The sequence below is a fragment of the Bombus affinis genome, chromosome 10 (genome assembly GCF_024516045.1).
Source record: "Bombus affinis isolate iyBomAffi1 chromosome 10, iyBomAffi1.2, whole genome shotgun sequence".
In the NCBI taxonomy this organism is placed as follows: Eukaryota; Metazoa; Arthropoda; class Insecta; order Hymenoptera; family Apidae; genus Bombus; species Bombus affinis.
This window is the reverse complement of record NC_066353.1, coordinates 8,917,314-8,941,462: the sequence shown is the minus strand read 5'-3', so window position 1 is coordinate 8,941,462 and position 24,149 is coordinate 8,917,314. Positions and strand designations below refer to the sequence as shown.

At 40.2% G+C, this 24,149-nt stretch overlaps 2 protein-coding genes across 6 annotated transcripts in view; both read right to left on the bottom strand.

The window, feature by feature from the left end:
- LOC126921076 (DNA-directed RNA polymerase II subunit Rpb4-like) overlaps positions 1-24,149 on the bottom strand; it is a 260,919-nt gene that overhangs the window by 224,943 nt on the left and 11,827 nt on the right. The gene's annotated exons all lie outside the window — the stretch shown is intronic.
- Positions 1-24,149, bottom strand: part of LOC126921065 (uncharacterized) — a 141,446-nt gene that overhangs the window by 112,989 nt on the left and 4,308 nt on the right. Inside the window, exon 1 of one of the 4 annotated variants that reach the window (XM_050732274.1) lies at positions 10,607-10,626. The exons of the other annotated variants lie outside the window; for them this stretch is intronic. The gene's annotated coding sequence lies outside the window, so the exon portion shown is untranslated. Of the gene's footprint in view, positions 1-10,606; positions 10,627-24,149 lie in introns of those variants that run through there. 4 annotated transcript variants of the gene reach the window in all.

The following is a 24,149-nucleotide window of genomic DNA, read 5'->3' as shown; positions in this document are numbered from 1 at the left end:
TTTAAATATCACGCCTGTTCGACTCGACGATATTTACCATTTATCCCGTTGCCTCGCATCGTTCAACCCGTGATTTTATGAATACCCTACCCTCATAAAGCGATTTCCAATCTGTGCACGAATAATGCTCGATCAGTCGCTCGCTATTATCGTATTGTTCTACGACACGATTAATGCCATTCGCATGACGAACGAGTACCATTTGTTCGGATTATCGAGTTATCGTAATACAAACGCGAAACAACGAACGTCGAATTTAAGGCAACTACGTCATGGAAGCTGAGGAAACCTCAACCACGTTCGACAACTTCCGATTCGATACTTGATAAAATACAAAGACCGTAATCTGACGATCAGAAACAAACACAAGAAGAGGAAGAGACGGTAAAAACTATCCAACGGTCGGAGCAAGTTCTCGCTATATCGAAGCAGTTGAGTTTCTTGCGACGGTCATCGAGCTGCGACGCTGGCCCGTAGAAGTAGAAACGACGTAGCGGAAATTGAAAGGAACGAAAGAGAAACCATCGAAGAGAGACCGTTCCATGGAGAGGAAGAAATTTCAATTATCGTCCATTCGTTAGACGACAACGCCGGACTTCTCGTGGTTGTGCAGTCTGTCTGAAACGACCGTCTTGAAAAAAACTGTGAACAGATAAAAGTAACGAGTTCGAGGGACGACGCGTTTCGTTTCTTTCGTTGCACACGTGTCCAAGTTTCTTCCCTTTGATCGTTCGAGTATTTTTGGTAATCTCTGAGAAACGCATGCTCGCGATAAGTATCTTCAGACTCGTTTCACATTTTATCAATATCGCCGAAAATGTTTCGGATAACACGCGTGATACATTGGTAAATAGTTTCTATAAATTTTAAAACACTTTCGCGACACCACGGTGAATGAATTTAACGTAAACGCGGGCCGCTGTTCAAGCAGCGGTATAATCGAAAATGTAAACGCAAATCGAAAATATAAAATAAAATATAAACTCGGCTTGATACGAGGTGAAACGTTTCTCGTTGCGACGACTGTTTCTCATCGAACGAAAAAGTCAGCCAAGTTGCAAGAGTGAAAGGACGAAAAAAACATCTGTTCGTTGGGTCACGTATCTTATCGCATGCGAGAAGAAACAAATCGTAATTATCGTCCTTTCATTGGATACTCTTGTCTTTTTCTCGTCCTTTATTCAACGGCTCCAACGACTATTAAAGAAAGAAAAGACGGGTAGAAAAAAACTGCTCGAGGATGGATGAAGTGCGTTCGGAGAAGAGTGAGCTGAGAGATCGATAAAGACCGCACTGCTGACTGTGAAACGTGTCTCCTGACCTCGATCAATACCGCGGTAAACGTAACACGAATTTAAAAACATTTCCGTCAGAACGAAAAATCAAAGTGGTATCGTTTAAAATCGAACAACGCGTCGAATAAACTCTCGAAAATGTTTTTCTCTGTTGTATCGAAAATCAGAAACGCTACCGTTACGGAAATTGAAATGTTTTCACGGAGAACGGAACACCTTCGTCTTATTCGATTTCACGTTACTCTGCCAAACGCATTTGTTCGGTGATCTTTTAATACAAGTTCGATCTTCGAACCAACGTATTTAACAAAATAGATTTATATATTTTATATTAAACGTAGAAGAAAGATTCTACGCTTTCATTTTTCTATTCTATTTCGTTACGATAGAGCTCCATTTATCTGCAGAATCGTAGAACTGCAATTTATATAACGTTTCGACGATTTTCCCCACCGTTTAAATGTACAGAATATAAAATTAAAAGCACGTACAGTCCTTTTCCATACAAAGGCAAAACGGCACCTTTCTTCTCAAAGATGAGACACAGCTCTAGTTTGCTAGAACTTTGCTTGACTCGTTTACTACGCTAACAGTTAGCGATCCACGGTTGGCTCGATTTCCTATTCGGAGGAAAAATTTCAATCATGAGGCATACACCTGCATGCGTATACGTAGGACGACGTGGTAATCCCCTCGCTCTGAATGGCGAAACTTCTCCACGAACTGAGATTATTGCTATTTTGACGCGAGAGATAATATCACGCAAGAAAGGACAACGCAAAACCGCAATTGGTTTCTGAAATTATTCCGCCGGCTAGCCACCACGTCAAAGGTATAATGGAACCTGTCTAGAAACGTCCAAACGCAATATATGTCCACGGCGTGTCGTGGTGGAGCGTCGGTTATGCGTAACGTGCGTCAGAGAGTGCTTATAATTGGCAGTGGAATATTATTATTGCACGAAGCGACACGGCACTAACGAAGAGAATCGGTCGTGAAGAGAAATAGAAAGAGGAAGAGATAGACGTGAAGTCGCCAGGGATGGTAGCTATCCGTATGAAGGTCTAGGTACTCGTCGAACGAGATTTGTGTCGCCGAGCGAAAAGAATCCATGAAATATCATGCAAAACATGATAATAACAGAGAAATTTGCCGTCCAGTAATGAAAGATAATATAACGACTACGATACAAACGGCGAATGTTTCTTCTCTTTTTATTTATTTATTTATTTATTTATTTTCTAAACTATCAAAGATCGGATCGTTATTAAGGAGTTTATCTGGAAGTTAGAATATAAAATTCAGAGTCTATTTGTAATTACGTTAGCATAGAAAATATCGTAGAAAAATAAGGGGATAGCTTCCAAGTTATATTTGTAAAGAGTTTTTATTGAAAAAATAGTCTAGCAACGGAGATTGAATAGCTGAATAAATACGTAGTTCGCAAATCCTACTAATACACGCTTTTTTTTTATTCGTTACCGCGTCTATCAATAAAAACTCGCTTCTATCGATGCTCGATATCGGTATAACTAACACTACGGTATGATTTGCGATTCGTATAGATGTAAAAAAGAAAAAAATAATTAAAAAAGAGGAAAAAGAAGAAGAAAGAGAAAACTATTCCGATCAACTCAACGTATGAAACGTAATTGTTAAAAGTAAATCTGCTAATTTGAACCGCGATCAATTTGTCATTCATAAATGCAATTGTAATCGTCAGGGATGACAATTGATAATAATTATCGAATATAAATTCAGACCAGTTTCCTGGAATGAATTGCCATTTGTGCAAAAGTCGTATAATGTTACACCGGCTGTCAAAGTTCAAAGATCTGTCTGTTAACAATAACGCATTCTTCAACACACTTGTGTAGACAGAAAAAGCCATACAGGTGTACCAAGAATTTGTCGTCACATCCTGCTCGGCTGATGCATTTTTCATTTTGCAAACACCAACACACGCTATTCGTAACAGTATGGAAATACACGAAGCGGTTTACGCAGCCGAAATCGAACAATAAAGATAAGATACAGAAAAGCGTGGAAATTAAAATATCGATATACAGACATTTCACGCGTTACGGCCTGATAATTCATGAATTCGTGTCGTCGATAGAAACACAGGTTTTACGCTGTACGAGAGTTTCGAGATGGAGAATACGGTTGCAGAGACGAAGTAATTGGGTCGTAACGGCACGATCCGTTAGCATTTTGTAGCAGTGTCATCAAGAGCGAAGAAAAGTCCCGCAGGGGTAGTAACGGCGTTGCGCGTTGCAATAGTGCGGCGCACCTGCAAACCAGGGGTGCATCTCCTGCCACGATGATCAATAACTTGAACCATTCTCGACCGTCGCTATCGACTTGTCGGATCTTAGGTTAGTTTCCTCCAGCGTCGACACGCACCCTATGAAGAACGTTACGCCACTCGAACCGTTCTCTTCGCGCTTTGAATATGCCAACAATCAGCGAAACGCCCAGGGAAACTACGCTACAACTTGGATCGTTAATATTGTACCGGCAAATGCTTTCGCGTAATATACTTCATCGACCAAAGGAATTGTTCGGAAGTAAAGAAAACGAGCAACGAATAAGGTAGAGTAGCGGTTCTTTTCAGCAGAAAACGTTTGTGTTCTTCGAACGAAACGAATATTATAAATTTTTTTAAAAAATTATCCAAACGATCGGTAACTATCGATAGTCGAATATGAAATTGTATTTACGAAAAGTTACTTACTTTCAAATACCTAGGATGCAAACGTATCAATTTCTACACCTTTCACTGAAACTGTAACAACCAACGAAGCAACAAGAATCTGCCGATAGACAACCCGGCAAGGGATAAGACACGAAATACCAAACCAAGTACGCGAGAACCATAGATTCCTCGCATAGTATCGGATCAAGTACAAAACGAGTAACGCTACACTTTGCGACCAACTAGAGCAAACGGGATTACGAATCGCGATACGATCTTTCCGGACGTGGCTGACACTCGACTCGTCGACCAATCCTCCGTCTACGAGTCCTTCTCCGAAAACAATTCCGTGCAAGTTGGTAACGCGCCATTTCCATGTACAGCTAAGTATATACTGCCTCTTCAAACGTGACTATTAAAACTGTACGATTCGCTCGTATTCGTACTGGATAAAAATATCGACAGCTACGATCACTGATTAATTAATCCACGTAATTAATATCGAGCTATCGATAATTATATATTACATATTATTACTACGTAGATTCGCATTATTTAAATCGTTCATCGGACATACTCGGAATCACAAAACAAACATAACAGAGCTAGTATATAACCAGAAAAAAGACCGATAATTTTCCATACAAAAAGTCAGAATAACCGATATGCTATCGATGTATCTGCATCTTCACCTGTCCGATACGTGTTATCGATATATCTGCGTCTCGTAATTCTGGTGGCCGATTACGTATCGCGGCCGCTATCCAACTTCTTTCCTTTTATTTCGTGCAGGTACTTTTTGCAAACGGGAAAGGCGAGGACGTGAAAACAGGAAGGAAAGAGAAAAGAGAAAAAAAAGAGGGTCTCGACCAGCATGTGGCCACGATGCTCGTAAATTCCAGGGCCGCCAGCGATGGGCGCGATTTTACGGACACAGGAGCGTCGGATAAACGTCGCTCCTAATGTGGGCCTAAACCGAATTATGCGAATTAGAGGCCGGTCGTGGACAGATAATGGTCCCCTCTTGGAAAGCGACCGGCCTCCGGTTCCCTTCACTCCGTTTCCCCACCCCCGCACGCCGACGCTTTTGCAAGGGAGATTAAATGTTATTAATGACCACGGCACGGTCGTGCACGTGCAACTACTCCTTCCGACCCCTTTCGAAATAACATCGTCGTGTAAAATTAATAGAATCGCGCGAAAAAAATCAAGCGTTTCGGATAAGAAGCGGCGAATTTACGAGAAGCCCCCGCCTTGCTACCTAAGGCGCGGGTAATGAATTGCGCTGGATTTTTTCAAGCGAGTCCTTTGGGTGCAATCGGTTTCGTCGCTTTTTAATTAAGACTGGCCGTATCCTAATCACGGTTATATTTTATCGTTCGTAATTTATGCAGAGCACTTGGGTAACACGTAGAATACTAGAAAAAGGTAGTACTAGAGTCCATAAATTTACATTACATAGATTAATTAAATCTGTAACTCTCCAACTGAACCTTCGATAAGCTATACTATCCTTTCTGTATTATTTATTCTGCATGCCTATTATTTTTTCTTTTTTATTTGAACAACGACGAGAGCTAGAGAAAGCGCAGGATCGTTGTAAACGAATTACTCGAATCTCTTTTGAATTTGTAGAGCAATATGAATTTTTGTTATAGCTACATTTTTAAACCAACTTTTCTATGGCTCTCGATGTATTCCTCTTGAAGTGAAACTGCCAAGTGTCTAATTAGTTGAACGAAAAAAGAACATCTCGCTTTCACGACAAAATGACATAGATACATATTTACGCATTCGTATAAACCGTAAACCCTGTATATACGGGTTTATCGTCACTGGGAATATTCTATGGAAGTTAATCTATGTACTGATCTATCTTCAAAAATTAATCATCGGACCATATAATGCGCGGCTGCTTTATTTTTGAAGACAAGCAGTTTATATAATACAAATTCACTGATTCTCCGTGTTATCTATAAATTTTCGTTCGTACAATAGCAATCGACGTTCGGATAAGTGGACTCAACCAACAAAAGTTTCGTTCAAATAAACGCAGTCGACACATACAGTATCCTGCGCGAACATCGACAGTCCATTAATTACTTAAATTTGTATCACAACAGCGACAAACGACAGAAATCGTTCGATAAATAAAAGAAGCGAGGAAACCGGCCACCACGGTAAACGTTTGAAAATTCGTTATGGAAATGGTTGGCAACAATTCCTCCGTGACATGTATCGCGACTGGAGTCCTCGTGTTACACGACGCAACGAGTTTACCGAGTTTACTCCTGTACCAATATACGTGGAACTCGGACTGCTTCCCAGTTCCTGAGAGCAATTACTCCTGTCTACTATAATTACGCGACGTTGCACCGGCGTTACAAGGTAGTCGTACGTCGCTAGATAAGGTCAGGACACGACAATCCCTTTTCCCTCCTGTCCACGAACCTTTCCCGTTTGTCCTTTTGTAGCCTTTTCTCGTCGTTTTGTATCCCTATCGAGGCAGGGGCGAAATTAATCAGCAATAAATAAAGAACTTGTTACACGGATAATAATTTAACGCGGATTTAATTCGTTGCCTTGGCATTCGTTGACTTTGTTTGTTATCGTTCTGCATCAACGCTAGCGCCACAACAAGTTTCCAGTTTAATGAAACGAAAAATGGAATGGAATGGAACGAAAAAAGTGAAAAGCGCGCTCCGACAATTTGTTTTCTATTGGTTACTTTGCCAACGTTATTTCCCTATCGCGTTTCTCTCGCGAAATATCCTTGCGAGATATCTGCGCGTACTTCACTGAAACATTTTTCGTTCGACTGCCGCAGGGGGAAAATTGCCGAGAAGCAAGTTGATTAAATTTAAACACGTTTGCGATATCGGTTTCCGCGAAGATTTCCTTCCTAAGCAGCGGCTTCTAACCTCGGTGTTCGTTTCGACGACGCTATCGTGCAACGGTTGTTATCCCAGTCTCGAGTGTTTTCGTTACGCCGCGGTGGTGCAGGCACAACCCGGTTTTCCTAGCCTCCACGGTTCTCGAGAAGAGAGAATTTGATACAAGAACCTATGTCACGATTCTCTCTGATATTCCTAATTTTCCTATAAAAATTCTAATTCCTAACAAGAAGAAGATCCCTTCGGCTATTCTCGTCTTTTTTATTACAATTTTGTAAATATCCATACGGAGATCCTTTATCGTCACGAAACACTCTTCAAATACGTATAACCACGTAGAATTTTAGTTCCATACTTGAATAGTTTCCAGGGATCGCTCGAAATATACCAATTTATATTTACGAATTTTCTTGGAACGAGAATATCAGCTGCGTTTTTAGCGATTCAAAACTGGCAAATTTGTAAATCGGCCACGTAAACTGTTGGCTACGGGTCGTTGAGAATTCGCGATGTATTCGGACGTTTCCGAAAGCAGACGCATGCACGAGGCAAAGAAGCATAACCGAACCATGTTTGGCCATAACCATAGACTAGCGATCTTGGCTTGTTCGACAAATGTCCAGCAAAGCCGGGACCAAAGTTTCCTTACAAACGCGATCATACACACAGTTACCACGAACTGATGTAAACACTTTACACGCAACATGATTCCTCTGTGGTCGGTCTACAATATCCTATCGAGAGTATGATCATGACCGTACTAAATTGTCTTTGAAAGGATGCGGTGACAATATCCTAGAACCTGTTATCAAGGAATATTGGATCAGGTGTAGCCAGATATTTCGCCTTCGACGCGATTTCGCTTTGACTGACTCCAAAGCGAGAACGCGTTAAAATGTTTGATACTTGATCGTTACGAACAGAGAGATTGAAATCTGTAATGAAAAATGAAAAGCGAAGGAACAATTTCCATTTACTTTGTGTATTTACTATGTCTATTATCGAAAGGGTATGGAAAAGGATTCTTTATATTCTTACTACGATACAAACGTATATTTCAATAAGGAGTTTCAGAGAACAAAATCTCGTGAACACGCCTAGACTTACGTTAATTCACTATTCATCTTTAAGAAGGTAAAAGGATATCTGCTTTTCCTTCTCCGTACAATTATCGGCGCTTTAAACTTTGAACGAAAGCTAGCGCTGCGTGTTCGAGAGAATCGTTTCGAAGGTACGACGAGAACCCGAAGAAAAGAACATACCGGTGGGAAAATAAAAAGCAAGAAGAAAAGATGAAGAAGTAAAGGACGGAAGAGAAGATGAAGAAGAAGAAGAACAGGAAGGCGAAGAAGAAGAAGAAGAAGAAGAAGAGGAAGAAGAAGAAGAAGATGACGACGACGACGACGACGACGACAACGACGAAGAAGAAGACGACCGCGACGAACAAGAAAGAGAACAAGTCGTAGAGGAGAAGGACGAGGAGAAGGACACGGCAGAGGAGGTCGACGCGTGATGCTGGATGAGGACGAGAGCCGAGTGGAATGTAAGAATGTATCCGGCGCACCTGCTTGCAGGCTTCAGTTCTCAAACTGAGACGAGCTGGACCGTGCACGTGAAGAATCTTCCCACTGGCGTGTGGATGACGCTTACACGCTTTCATCCCGACGAAAGACGGCCACGACCAGACCAAGAAAAGAAAGAAAGAAAGATAAGGAGGGAAGATTCAAAGGAGAGATACAAGATCGAATACATGGTATATAAGGAGCAGCGAAGAGAGTCGAAGTAGGATGACTCGAAGGAAAAAAGAAAATAGTAAATATGGTAAAAGAAGGGTGAAAAGGTGCAAAGGTAGGGCAGGAGAGAGACAGCAGGAGGTCTCGAAATTACTAAATCGTTTCGCGTGAATTCGATGAACATTATCGATACTGCCCAACTAATTTATATTCCTTTCATAGATTTTACAGAATAGTCGGCGAACATCACGTCCGAAGATACTAAAAGTTTATTCGATCGAAGTCGATTTATAAAGAGTGATAGAGGTTCTCCAAAATCTATAGAACGACAACTCGAAGCCTTTTTTCCGAAATGAATAGCGAGCAAATTATTCCGATCGATCGAGCACGTGTACGCGAGCGAGTAGATCGCGCGCGCGAGAGAAAGGGGCGTTTTATCTGGCTGAAAGCGAGGCTTATTGACCTACCGCTAGCCGACGGCCACATGAACATGTGGCTACGGCCTTAAAGGCGCGCTCTCGACCTTCTCGAGGCCGCCCGCGGTATCTAAAATCAAGGTTCGCCGAGAGGAACGAAAATCTCACGCGACAAGGGAAAAAGGAACAGAAAGATTTAGTATAAAAGCGTTCGACGATGCGTCGTATTATTCATATCGACGGATTACTCGATAGGTTGGATACGCGAAAGAAATGTGTTTTGAAGCCACTGGCGGAGTTAAGAACGTACCTCGGCTTCGATGGTTAAAGGCCATTCTTCGCAAAAGATTCTTTCCTTTCGTTGAAGATGCTAATTACTTGATTCGAAAGCAATGAGAAAAGAAGAGATAACGTTTGCTTAAATCTTTCTTGTTTTTACGAAAATGAGAAATAGATTTGAAGGGGAAATAGAAAATTTGAAAAGTATTAGAAATATTTCATTAAAGTACATTAGAGTTTGTATATTATCCCTAAGCTAATTTTGTTACCTTCTTTTTCTGGTTCTTTAAGTCGTAAAGGACCGGACTATAATAACAAACGAGAAAAATAAAATCCTCTTCTTACAATAAAATTCTATCTTTAAAAACAGACAGAAATATATTATACCAAGGATAACCAAACTAGTATTTTACTGCATTTATATGTATAAAATCGTTATGATTTATACCACGTTAAGCTGTTTTAAAAAGCATTTTAAACGTTGCTCCGCTCTGTATTTCGTTGGAATACAAATAATCCGGTGGCTATAATTTTCTCTCAGGCAAATGCATACATTGAAAATAATGCCGCCTAATGCTCCCTGACTTTATCGTTCGGGACCAAATACAAATTTTCGTATCTTAATATTTATAAGACTCCGAAATACTTCGACTTACTTTGAATTTTAGTTTACTTTGAATTAATTCGACATTCCTAAAACATATTCGTTTAAGATGCTTAACCTTTAAAATACCTAAACATTTTATACGAGAACAGAAAGGGGAAGATCGCGTTATTGAAAATTCGCAAAGTACAAGATCAAATAGACGACGTTGGTCGCAATTCGACACAGCTGAAAGGCTATTAAAATTCACATTCCCTCGTATGTAAATGACATATCATCGATACACGACGGATCAATGACCGATCTCCACCAGCGTATTATATCAGGTGCAATATCGATGTTACGACGTTATAATCAATTATTCGTCGACTGTGTTTGCACAAAGACCGACCGAGTGACAGCGTCTTAATAATCGCGGGATCGATACGGTGCGTAGGTCAAGCGCACTCAACGTAATGGCCAAAGATTAATTAATCGCTGTGTTGACGGTGGGTCCTTGATTTTGTTTTGTCTTTTTTTCTTTCAACTGACCTGTTAAGACTTCACACTACGAACGCGATAATAACGATCGACGAACAAAATCAACGAAATCTTACTACGAAACGAAGAAAGAAAAACGATCGAAGCTTATTGGAACATTTTTGTTATCCCGCGATAATTAGCAGCGAAATATTGTTTTCATCGTACCCGAAGAAAACGATTGATATAATTCGAATCACGCCTGCAGGTAGCATAGGAAGATCCATGATGAAAACGAGCTGCGACGCGCTGTAGCAACGAAATGTCGACATCCGACGGAAGATCGTTCTCATTCAACTAGCATCGTTTGTCCTACTAGAAGTGAACGAAGCACACACACACACACACACAGACAGACACACACACACATACATACCACATATGATGCAACAACGCTTTATCTCGTGGTAAACCGGGTTTTGACTTTCGAACGATACATTATCGCACGGCAGAATGACGTGCACTTGGTCGCGCAGTCGTTTTTTGATGAATCTTAGCTGAATGAAGCCTCGGCACTGAACGTTCCCGGTTTCATTGAAAACTCGATCGACCGAACGATACAAGGATTAATTAACAAATTATTTTCTTATCTAATCGCACAATTCATCGTTCAAAATTTATCCAACTGTCAGAAAAGTTATAAATGAAAGAGAAGGAACGCGCGAGGGACGAACGCATCGTCATATTAGGTTGAAACATGAAATATAGGATTTCGCTGTGATCAATTTTCCACGTCTCCCCTTTTTAATGAACGCAGACGAGATATCATCGTAGGCGATCGTTCGTTTTAATGTTGAGAATTATCTCTATCGTATGTGACTTTAATCTTTCTTTAATTTAATGTAGAAACGAACCCGTTTTAGGATTTAACGAAACATAAAAATCGCCAAAAATCTAACGTACAATTTATAGAATATAAATTTTATAGAATGTATAGTATCTACTTGAATGCAAACTTAAAATGACTCTACATCGATATACTGTATACGAATAAATTAATATTTATATATAATTGGAGAAATCGAGCAGAGGAATATCGATACGATTGTACCTACAGTTGTGGCAATACATCGTGTCTTTATGCAAACCGATTTAGCATCGATAACAGATCGTAGATCAAAAGAAACATCTTAGGTATGGTAATTTGAAGTAGATGTTTCATTAGAAGCAATTTTCTATTTACGTACTCTATACACTCCGTACAGATATTGAATTCATTTGTGCAGCTTATCTTGTTATTACATACAATAAAGTAACAAGAAGACCTACTTGACCTCGGGAAACAATTTCATCGCGCCACTCGACGATGCTCGTGCACCTACTTTTCATCACGCTCATTTAACTTTTTTCCAGTACAACGATTTGCTCGAGTTACATTAATCTCGATGTTCGAGCGTTAAATGAAACATAGAGAACACACAGGTGAAGAAGTAACGCGAAAAATATACAAAAATGCAGGAAATAAATGATCGTAGGTATACGATAAAAGTTCTACGCGATCTACCCTTAAATATCTATTCCAAGATTTCTACTTTAAATCTGCTATCCTACGCATAAATTTCCTTTACACGACCGTGATTAAACTGGACAGAATACGCTTATCAGATGTGTATAATTATACTTGCAGCCTGTAAATTTCTTGAAATAACCTCTTTGAATAAATTTCATAAATTTCAGGTAAATTCTACGTCTTAGATCATCGTCCTGCGATCATTAATAACAGAAAATGTCACATTAACGTTACGCCAATATCGAGCCTGGAAAGTTATTAAAATAAGAAAGGGAACAGCGACCTTGCCCCGAGCGAGTCGAATTTTTTCATGATGCTGCATCTTTTAACAGCCGTTTAACCGGCCGGCGTGACCGATAAAAATGTGTTATAAATGCGTCTTCGAAGAGGCACACGTGCCCCGTGTATTTCGCGTAGGCGTCGGTGTCCATTTAATGTACGAGGCTCGATCTTACGAGCTGTCGTTCACTCCGATCATGATCGCCGTTCCCTTTTCGTCTTCTTGTTGTAAAGGTGTCTGTATCGTAAGCTGGAAACAAACCCCAGGGAGAGATATGAGTCGAAATGGAAGCTAAAAGAACGTTCATCCATGGTATCCAGTTTTATTTCCTGTAAGATTACGTAGTAAGACCACGTAGTTTGTTGTACGGCTTATTAAAATGAATTTTCTTCCGGGTTTCTTTCATAAATAAATAAAAATGTTCCCCTTCGTGCAATATTATCCTACGAGGTATTCCTAGATTTTTCAAAGGAAAGCCTGAGAATCGCGATATAATACGATTTAATACAATTCTCATAAATAAATAAACAAAGGTATATATGTATCTCTTACATTTAACATCGTTCGAATAATTGAGAGAAAGCACGCGTGGAAAATCGTACTTTACAATTGAAAAATTCAAAATTAAGTAGTTAAAATAGACGATACTGCTACGTTACAAGCGTTTCTTACCGGCCGAGGATTAATAAACATTTCAATTGGAATCGTTTCCATGAGTTAAAAGCGAGAAAGACGTTGCGAATTAGATCAAAATGCTCCCATATATCTGTCCTATAAAAATGATTCTTTATGCGAGCGTTAAAGTTCCCGCGCGCTCACGTGCATAATAATCAGACGCGACGGCACACTCGATAATAAACGCTACATGCGAACTGCGTTTGCATTATGCTTAAACGACGTAATTTCGTGCTTGTACCTACTGTTTATAACGGTCCTCGGTTTTCCCTACCGCTCTTCCGCGCTCGATTCGTACGAAAGATATCCAGTCTTCCGTAATAGTTTACACCCGTATATAATTTGTAATTGATTCGAGCCTACGGCCACGAATTATCGATGTTACACAGATACAAATCTATCTGCTGTATTTTAATCCAAAATGCATCCGATACCGCCCCTTACGTCACTTCCAACACCCTTTAACGCTGAATATCTGACATTTTTTACTTTCTTTAATTACTAATTCTAATTAAATGACAGCAATACGATAACCAATTTCGATCGAAAAAATATAGCGATATGTCAAAATTTTTGGCCGGATAGATCTTTCGCTTTATATTCCAAGAACGATATCTAAGAGAATTGAAAATATCTGCTGGGAAATTTGTTCGTTTTACGAGGAAGTAATAGATGCACAACATTTTTGGTTTTATATTATCTCATCGAATTACGTACGATCCATGTTGTTCTATTACTGCAAGAAACTTTTGGGATAATCTAATTTATGACGTAAAATATAAAACGTAATAATAATTTCAAAATTCGATTAAACGCGTGTTTTGCGGTCTTCTTGAACGTTTAAAGAAATGTTCGAATTCTCCGTACCCATAGCTGTATATTTGAATAAAAATTCGACCTAAAATTGAAACCCTCCGATGGAATTGGAGAAAGTGAAACCATGAAATTAGAATCGAAATCTTATTTTAAACATACTCGAGTGTAACCTTCAAAATTGATTACAAAGCTGCAAGAGTAATTTGAAGTAGCGAAAAACTAAACGACCAAGTATATCAACGCGAATCCCTTGGTCGACTAAAAACTTGCTCAAGGATTCTCAAGAACGTTAACAAGAACCTCGATTACGAACACAGCGCAAGGTCTCCACCTTCGGCGTAAATACGTGCCGCACAAGCGAAACATTGTTGTCCAGTTTCGAGCGCAAATGCCTCCGTAAAGTGCCGGGAGCAACGATTTTAGTTCCGGATCGGACGATTATCACCGAGGCACGATCGACGATCGACTTTCGTCACACGATCGGCGAAACGACCCGTTGCGGAGTCTGAACGCGAACAACGCGTGTCTGGCGAAGGCATTAGCCCCAAGGCACGTCGATTAAGCGCCGCGGTTCGCGTGGGCAAAGCCATCGGGAGACAATAAAACCGGCGCCTCCGCCAGACGCTTCTGGAATCCAGCCAGATCTCCTTGCGCTCGCTCGAACCTGCGCGTAACGGTTGCCGACACGTCCAAGTAGCGCCGAATGTTTTTTCGCCAAACCAAACATAACAAAATTAGCGATCTCAAAGGTCGACTGCCACGCAAAATTGACAAGTTTAATATCGAGAGCCGAGGCGATAGAACGTGTACTAGAATAAACGCGAAATCGGATAATAATTTGATTAATCGAAGTTGTATGCTATTTATCTATACGGTGAAATGAAGAGGAGAAAGGACAGACGCATCTCGTGCGAAGATTTTGCAACAAACGTTAAGATTGTCGATAAGGAATCTGCGAAGAATCGAAGAATTCCAAGAATATTCTTGGAGTATCGGTCGTGACGCGAACCAGCCAATTTCTACGTTGTGTCTGGTCAAATTCTCTTAGCGATGTATCGTGCAAGCTAAGCATCATTTGCAAGAGATCTGACGATCGAGATTTGGCAAACTTCTCCTGTTAATAGATTAGACAAAGATACGCCAGCTTCGCTTATACATGGTGTATTTATTTATCTATTTATTAGCATAAGGATTAAAGAGGAAAGTGAACGATTAACTTTTTTAATTAAGTCCATAGAAAATTTGCTAATTTCGTTATTAATCTGCATGCTACGAGCATGTCAGTAGGAATTTCCTTTACCTTGAGAAATTGCACACCATGTTAATCTCGTTTTCGATACTTTCGTATAAACATTCCCAACTTTCACGAAGTACTTTTACTAAACGATCTTCTTGTTCTATTTAATCTCTCGTAGTATCTTGACTGGAGAACAATCGAATATAAAGTCTAAGGTTACACAGATAATCAAGAAACTATAAATTACAAAAATAATCGACCGCACGCTCGTTAGTAATTCCATTCCGTGGTTTCATTTCAGACATTTTATAAAGTCCGTGAAAGATGAGAATCGACCCTATAACACTGATTTTTCTATCTCTGCCTGTCCTTTTATCTGTACGTACCTCAGAAAAAAAAGTTCCAGCACGTTTTAATCGTTTTCTAAAATTTCTACCTTCCCGTCTACAAATCTCTGCCCGTCAAAGAATAATTGCTATGTTTTAAAAAACACATTAATATTTATAGCACTTATTGCAATAAGCGCAATAAGCGAGTATGATAAGAAGAAAATAAAAAGGAATTTTCCACTCCCATCCTCGAGACAATTTCCCTCTTTTTACGTCGCGAGCAATTACGCAGCCTATCCGTTATAAGAAAATCTTTTCCCATAGGGATACCGTCCGATCTCTCCCCTTCAGCATGGCTCTTCAGTGGCTTCCGTTAATGAACGTAGACAGCCTTAACGCCCTTCATTTATTCTTCAACTGATTGGATCTCGTAACCTGATTACTTGCAACACGAGTACTTCCAACACCCTGGATATTAACGATATTCTCCAAATAACATCATACCGGTACTAAACAACCATTCATCCTATAATTACATGAAATCGCAATTGCAACAACTTTCAAACGGAACTCTTTCGAACGTTTCAGACTTTCCTTTTGTTAATCAGAATTTAAATTAAACAGCATGGAAACAAAGTCGAGGGATAACGAAAGGGTTGAATAGTTCAAGGCCGAACAGCTGAGAAGAAAAATTTATAGATCGTGCGCGACACGAGTCGTTTCGAATCCGAGATGCAACGGCGAGTGCTCATTATCGTTGGCGCGCGGCTGCCATTTGCGGCGATTAGCATTTTCATGTAGCTACCTACCCGAGCGACGAGAAAACGCGGCAGTGATTCATCGAACGAGTTCTGAGACCGGCAGACAAGCGCCAGAAGATTTTAATGCTTGTCCCGATCGAAGGCATCCGAGCAATGTTATCCTACATGGTAGTTCTTTTTTTTTTTCCACCATCACCCATAAATCCGTAAATCTATAGGCTCGTATGAATCCAGGCACGTGCTAATATTTCTAGCGATCGACATTATTAAGGAAAACGTGTCGTTCCTCGGTACACCGATAGTCGAGTGACACTTTTATCCGATCGAGAAAGTTCATTAAAACGTGTACATATACACAGCTTGAAAACTACGTCGACTGCTGCCTAGTTTTCTTGTTTTTCCAATCGGTCGTATCCAGTTCAGTACCCGGTTCTTCCATGAGACACACCAAGGTGAACACAGAAATCGAGGAAAGAATTATTATCGAAGAAGATTCTGAATTCTGTTCGATACGACTGTTGGAACTGCAGATTAATTTAATATTGATGATGTTCATGGTGTCGATATACATTATTGATATACTTATGGTAATGATGCTCGATACGCGATGATACACGATTAATCATGCCGGCTACCCTTTTTTTTTTTTTCTTTTTTTCTCAATGGTAAGATCATTAACGACCGCACGACCAATGGCCCTCGTTTGTTCGTGCTTGTACTTTCAAGCAAATACATTTATTCCAGCTGAGACTCATGTTACTTTAAAACGACATGTTCCTTTGCTTTTTAGTTATCAGTTGTAATTTACTCGATCTCGTATGAACGAGTTTTCGCACAAAAAAGATAAACTAAAGGCAGAAAAAAGATTTACATACATGTAAATGCAGTGAAATTCCATTTATCTAAATCCATTGAAAGACAAACAGTTTGTATAACTGCGACTCACGCGTATATATAATACAAGTTCCTTCCAATTATTTATTCCTCATTCAAATATCAAAGTCTATGTTGAGATAAATTTATACAATTCTCACGAGTTATTTACCTTTTAGTATACTAGGCTGAACACATTCATCGAAAGAATTCTTAAGAGGATCCAATGCTAGAAGATAATCAGATATATATTTGTATATTCTATCATTATTACTTACTGTACTATATTCAAACATTAACCAAAATCTTATTCCAATAAACGGAGTTCTACTGTACAGCGAAACTCATTAACTCTCAAATGGTATCCTCGTATCATGGGTCATCCACGACAGCTTCGTCTTGGATTTCATTTTAGAGCACTTCGTTATTTCACACGATAAACATCGTCTATAACGTTTATCGCGTACGACGTAAAATAGAAACGGAAACAGAATACCTTAAAATCATGTAACCTAACTTGAATTTAATCGAAACTATCATTTATACAAGCAATGCTATATAGTTGAGCGTTAAAATACAATACATAGTTTGGATAAAATTCACGTAGCGTTCTTCGTAGCGCATATAAACTCGTTCGACGATGAAATCGAAATTAGATGCATTGTTCATGAGAAAAAATCGCTCGAACGATCAGTTCATTAAGATCTAATCCGTAATAGCGAAAGAGTCATGAATGACAAATGATACGTCGGAGCAGAACGACAACCTCGTCTCATTTTGTACTATATCAGTCTGTTTAACCACCAACGGCAATTACGGATCCAGCATTATTATTACCGAAGTCCACCTGCACGAACGAGGTTAACGACACTTATAGAGGTTGCGTCTTTGCTATTTGTTTTTACGTATATTCTAAAAAAAACAGAATGAAAAATATATGAAAGAAAAATAGGCGAATAGTGGATTTAACGGAGTAGTTGTGAAGGGAAAAATATGAAATGAATATTTCGTACGTTACATTTTCAGTCGAACAAATTATATTATTCTCGCTACTGGTATAAAAGGAAGGGACGAGAAATGAAAATTTCTGTGCTTCTTCGAATTACAGTGTTAACGAATTTATCATAAAGCTGCAAAGGATAAAACGGAGGTGATATGAAAACGCTATAGTATCTACTATGCAGTTTCACGGGTTACTTCTGACGCAGAAATTCCATTTGGCTTCGCATTGATCCAAGAAAGTAAATCCCATGAGATTCAAGCTCCTACGTAAAATGGAAAAATCGAACGAATCCGGAATCCAAAATATATCTAATAGAAATTAGCGGAGCTAAATAACGAAATCCGAAGTTCTGAAAACTCTTTCGTTGTCGCTTATATATTTTCGCTATATTGTTCAAAACGTGTGTAAGGAAAAACTCACGATATAAAGGATACACGCGAGAAAAGCTTCGTTCTACGGTACGAAAATTCCAAGTAAACGAAGAGAAAATACAGATGAAACAAATTGCCTGAACGATGTTTATGCAAAAGAAGCGTTTAAACAAATTTCCAATTTCTGTGAAATTGTCTCGAGAATTGTTTCCACGCGAGTATCCGCATTCGTTCTGCCCCTTAAACTTCTCACGATATTACAGTGGAAGCTTGATTATTCCAACTAATCATAGTACACGGCATTGTGCTACACGCTGTTCGCATAATCGAATGTCTTTTCATCTTGATACGAGAAGAAACCATTTATTCCGAGCTGTTTTACAAATATGTTTTAATATCAATTCATCAACAGCGAAAATTCCATCGATGCAACATTTCATTTTGAATCTTTTCGCGTAACTCTTATTCGTCGTTACTTATTTATTACAGGAATACAAATTTTCCGTTAATTAACGCGTTCTGATAATCGAATATTTTGCGAATCAGTGTTACGATAATCGAGGTTCTGTTGCATTAATACGCGTTTCTCTAAATACTTTGATATAATTTAAAACATTGTTTGGCCCTGGAAACAGTTGGCAATAACGAGAGGCTCCAAAATATTTGTACAAAGATTACAAGACTAAATTTATTTGAAGTTCCAATATATCTAGAATATTCCAAATTTCTCTGGTTGAAGCACAGCCGAAAACAGCTGTTAAATTCGTCGTTTCGGCGGAAACGTTCGAACGCGAGAAACGGGGTGTCTGTCAAAACGCTTCATATCGCTGGATGTTGCGTAATTGCGGAAAGACAAACGACCCATAAAGGTTAAAACTAAGCGCTCGCGAATCAGATTGCGCGAACTAGTTAGCAATAAATTTTCGAAACCATAAACAGAAAAGGCTTTTCGCCATATGTCAGAGCCGAAAACAGAATCGTTTCTAGTTGCAATTTGAGCTACGTGTACAATGAACAATCTAGAAACTCTTCGAATTTTGACTGCGAAAACAATTGAAATAAATCGTTCCTCGAAAAACATATCTTTCCTGCATGGAATTTCACAGTAAACTTAGTTATATTCCGCTGAATTTATTCGGTTTGATGTTTTGGTAGTAGCGACAATGATAAAATCTAGCGAAAATTTCAATTGCACAAAATACACGTCGTTTTAATATTTCCGAATCTCAACGAACAGACGAAAATCTAATTATCAGGATAACGAAAGTTAATTGCACAGTGTACGTATCTGATCGTACGAGAGTTACGATGCATCGATCCACGTGCCACAATCGCTACGTTTCTCGTTCACCGTCGTCGTTCTTGTGATTTCTACTTTTTTCTTAATTTATCTTTCTCTTCTTTTCTTTATTTTTCCCCGAACGATCGAAGATTCGTCGAAAGCAATCAACCGAAGCGGCAAGAACGTTTCGCTCGGAATCGTCGGCTTTACGACGAAAATCCCTATCCCTCCATATACGTGCACGTTCGTCGAACAATCAACGTTCCAGCGCATCGATAGAAAAACAGATACCCCATCGAGAGAGAAACGCAGCTCCCGATTACGTAAAGTTACTACTGCCATGAGGCTGGCGATTCGCGCCAGCAAAGAAAATGCGTAATAACGGTACGAAGAACGCAGCGTCCTCGCCAGCCTCTCTCCACCCATTTCATTTCGGTTGCGAAGAGTATGTATAATAAAACACGTCGGTGGATATACGTCGTCGTTGGATTTTATCGAATTCGCGTCGCATCTCGGCCCGGTAAAAGGAGGGAAAACACGATTACCGCTCGCCGTCGATCTCTCCCGTTCCCTCGTGTACCGCGCCGCGTCGTTTCCCGCCACGTCGGCGCAATTTTCCGATTTCCAGCCGGTTTTCCTCATCTCACGGCTCGGCTTTCGCGCGGTATCACGCGCGAACATCTCGCAGACGCACGCGTGCCATCGATAGCGGCGAGTCGAGGCGTTGCACTTTCAATAATTCAACGTTCGTATGAATGACACGCCAGGCGAACGAAGCCGAAGCGGCGACTCTATGGAAGAAACGATTTCCTCGAAATTCTCGATCGGCTGATAATTTCGAGGTCGCGCGCGAAATAAACGTCACGAGGATCGTCTATAAGTCACTACGGACAAATAAGATCTCTGACGTTCCTCGGCTTTCTCGCTAACACGAGAACGACGAGAGTGACGAGAGTAGGCTCTCTTCTACCGTTTCTCTCTCTGTCTTTCACGCGTTCTGACGATTTTCCCTCTTCGTTCTTTCTTTTCCTCCCTCTCTCCATCCCCCCGCCCATTCTTTCACCTCGCCTATCCCACTTGACTTCTCTTTCTCTCTTTCCGCGTCTCTCTTCAACGTCCTCTTAATCGTACCTTCTCTGTCAGGCTTCTGGCTGGCGTATCTACGGGTCGTTGATATCGCGTCGCCTCGTGTTTTCTCGGATAACGTGTACAGCCGCCGTCTGCCGCGATCGCGGCACAGCACGCTGCGACGCGGCGCGGCGGCTACGTGCTCGTCGATAATAATTATTGACAGATGGGACTGACTAATGCGGCCGCCGCTGCGCCACGACATTTGTCTAGCGTGAGTAAACTTTTAGCTACGCAATCTCGCTTCTGCCAGCGGCGAGATCTTCCTCCGCAGCGGAACATCCAAGCCGACACACGCGCCGCGCTGCTGCCTGTCCTATGAATTCCGATCTCAGTTTCACGATTCATCCGCTGTCTTCGCGACGTTGACATTTCGCGAGATTCGCAGCATCGCGTACAGATACTTGCAACTTAGTACAGCATGCTTCAAAACATTGTACCGTGATATTTTAGTGAATCTATCGAGCAGATCGGATTTCACGTGACAAACGTTTAACGACTCGTGACGCAGCGAGTTTTCTTCGATAACGGGATTTCGGAAAAGTAAAGTAAAGTATTTAAATGGGCCGCGTATTCCACGGTCTTTCGCGTAATCGTAAAAGCCTTCAGTAAGATACGACACCAGAAGTGCTGCAGATTTTGCTCCAAAACAACTTTTGCCGCGAGTGCCAAGTGGTCAGTAACAAACAAACATCTTTAATCTCGCGTCCATCTAATTCCTTTTACGTCGCCAAACGACCAGATTTCGACAGCGTCGTTCGCGTTCATTAGAACCTTCTTCTTAACTCCGACACGCAAAGTACACCGGCGAACCGTTTAACGTCATTTATGAATCATCTTGTATATACAACATCGACGAACTCTCGGAAAAGACAGTTTGTTTTCGCCAGTGAGTCAAACGTACCGAGCTGTGCGTAGGCTATTTCCACAAAAAGTTGGAGAATATCAAAATGAAACGAACCACGCGCGCGATTTTCGACAAGAAAGACACGGCTTCGCGCGTGTACACGCAACCGGTGTCCCCGGTTCGAACATTTTTCTTCTTTTTTTCTCGCAACCGCATGCACAAGGTGTATCGCCAGAGGTAAGGTATACCTGGTTAATTGCATAATTTCCTGTAAGAAGTATTTTTGTGGCGTGCCGCGGTTCTGGATCGCGGTATCCGTCGTCTGCGACACCAGCCTCTCGCGGAGTAAATAAAAGATTACCGGGAGAGGACTTTAACACCTACCTCGCATCGGCTGACGATGTGATGCAATCCGCGCGCTGCTCCAGGCATTCTCGAACCGTTCTCCTCTCGCGGATCGAATTCCTCGGCGTGTTACGCGCGCCGCGACAAATCGACGGTTAGCCGCGAAATTTTACCGAAATGATAGAAACTTAGGTGAACTAATTTTATCAGAGGCGTACCACGTACAATTAGAATTAAACGAACGAGACGAACTATGACAATTAAACTCTTAACTACAGGTGGTATTCGGATTACATGGTAGTTTCTATTTTTTGCTTTTTCCTTTTTTTTAAGAACGTGAGAAAGTAGAAGAAATATCGTAATTAAGCCCGTAACGGCATTAAATAATCGTTCGTTATTATCGAAATCGATGGGAAATAGAAGCTACTACAACTCAAAATTAGAAAGTGTCGATTTCCACATACGTTATATTATTTATATACGTTTCTATCTATACGCTTTCATTCGAACCTACGAATCTGTTAGAACCGAGATTGACCAATTTCTTAAAAACAAATAATTTAGCTCGGTAAATTCGCAAGAGAATGACATAGATAATCGTACGCTAGTAGATAAATTTGAAACATAACGTGACACCATCAATTTCCCCTACTTTCAAATTCATAGAATTGATCAGCGTAGTTTCCACGCAGCTCGTATAATTCGCCCCAGTTTCATAAAACACCCCTGCTTCGAGCCTATACAATAAACTGTAACGTGTACGCTTAATTCGAACCGCGGTCTCCTCTTTTAAAATTCAATTACGCGTCCACAACACCGTGACATGTTACGCGTTAATAATCCATGACGGTCGATGGAACGCGAATCTTAGTGTCTATTTAATTCTCGCCAGCAAGAACGAACAAAGCTGCGGCAGGCTACGATATAGATAAGAGCGCCTTCGTGAATTTGTTTTTCCAGCGCGATAAAAAGCTGCGCGCCGACAGATCCGAGATTCGCGGAAACGCAGACTGACTTTCGATTCGACGAACTTCGTCGCACGGGCCGTTGCACAGGCGAATTTCGTCGCTCAGCGAACCAGCAGCACGACGGCGAGGTACGCGATTTCGTGCTCATCCGAACGAATAACGCGTCGTTCGACTCGGATAAAACACTTGTTGCGACCCGTGGAAATCTTCGCGACGACGCGATGTTACCATCTGCGATTTACAACGAAATTACGATCTATCATTTGCAACGAAATTAAGGTCTATCATTTGTCGTTTATTCGTACGTTCCCTGATTTATCTAATCCCGAAGCAAAAATTTATGTCCTAATCTCATTTGTGTCTCAACGAGCATAAAGATCTTCGATGTTTCGAGAGAATCTTAGCATACACCTAAGACGCGAAATCTGTATCAGCAATGACTTTTTCGTACTTTCGTCGAATTTACGAAGTTTATTGATAATTAGAAAATACTGTTAGATTTAAAATAACGCGAAGGTTCCGAAAATCTTTACGACAGCTCTTTTGTCAGTTGATATCGTCAGTGAAATTTTGTAAATTTTCCAAGTTGGCCAAGAGTGATATATTCTCTTGCGAGTAATTTTATATTTGTTATAACAGTAACATTTTTAGCAATAAAATAAATAATATTTTACAAGAAAATTTAACAAATTACGAGGCTGGTGTACTTTCGAATATTATATGAACGATGTAAAGAGATGTGGAGCACGTCGACTATGCACGGTATGAAGCATGTTCCATGTGCTGTCGATGATGATGACGATAATAGTGATATAGGATATTTGTTATCTGATATATACGTGCATTGTTACGTAGCGCATGGCTATAAAAATGTTAATGATGAGAAAAAGCAAATATGTATTCGCCTGTACGGACGCGAAGAACATATGGAAGATATAGAAGATAAAAATAAAATGTACAAAATGATACATATCTGTTCAAATTAAATATAGATGAATTTTTTATAACGGAAATACAATTTCTCCGATTTTTCCTTATAAATTAGATTACTTCGTAGTAAATATCACTTTTTCGCAAAACCAATATTTACGTTTCTTTTCGCGCTGTACGAATTATTATTATGCATTACTAGCATGTATTAATTTGTCCATATTTCGATATTCGTTTCTTTAAATAAACCTTTAAAGTCGTTTTCATGTTACACGTGATTATCTTTCTACGGATATTAAATTAAGAGTTGGCTGCCATTTGAATGAAACTCTGGCTAAATTATTATCTGTGTTTCG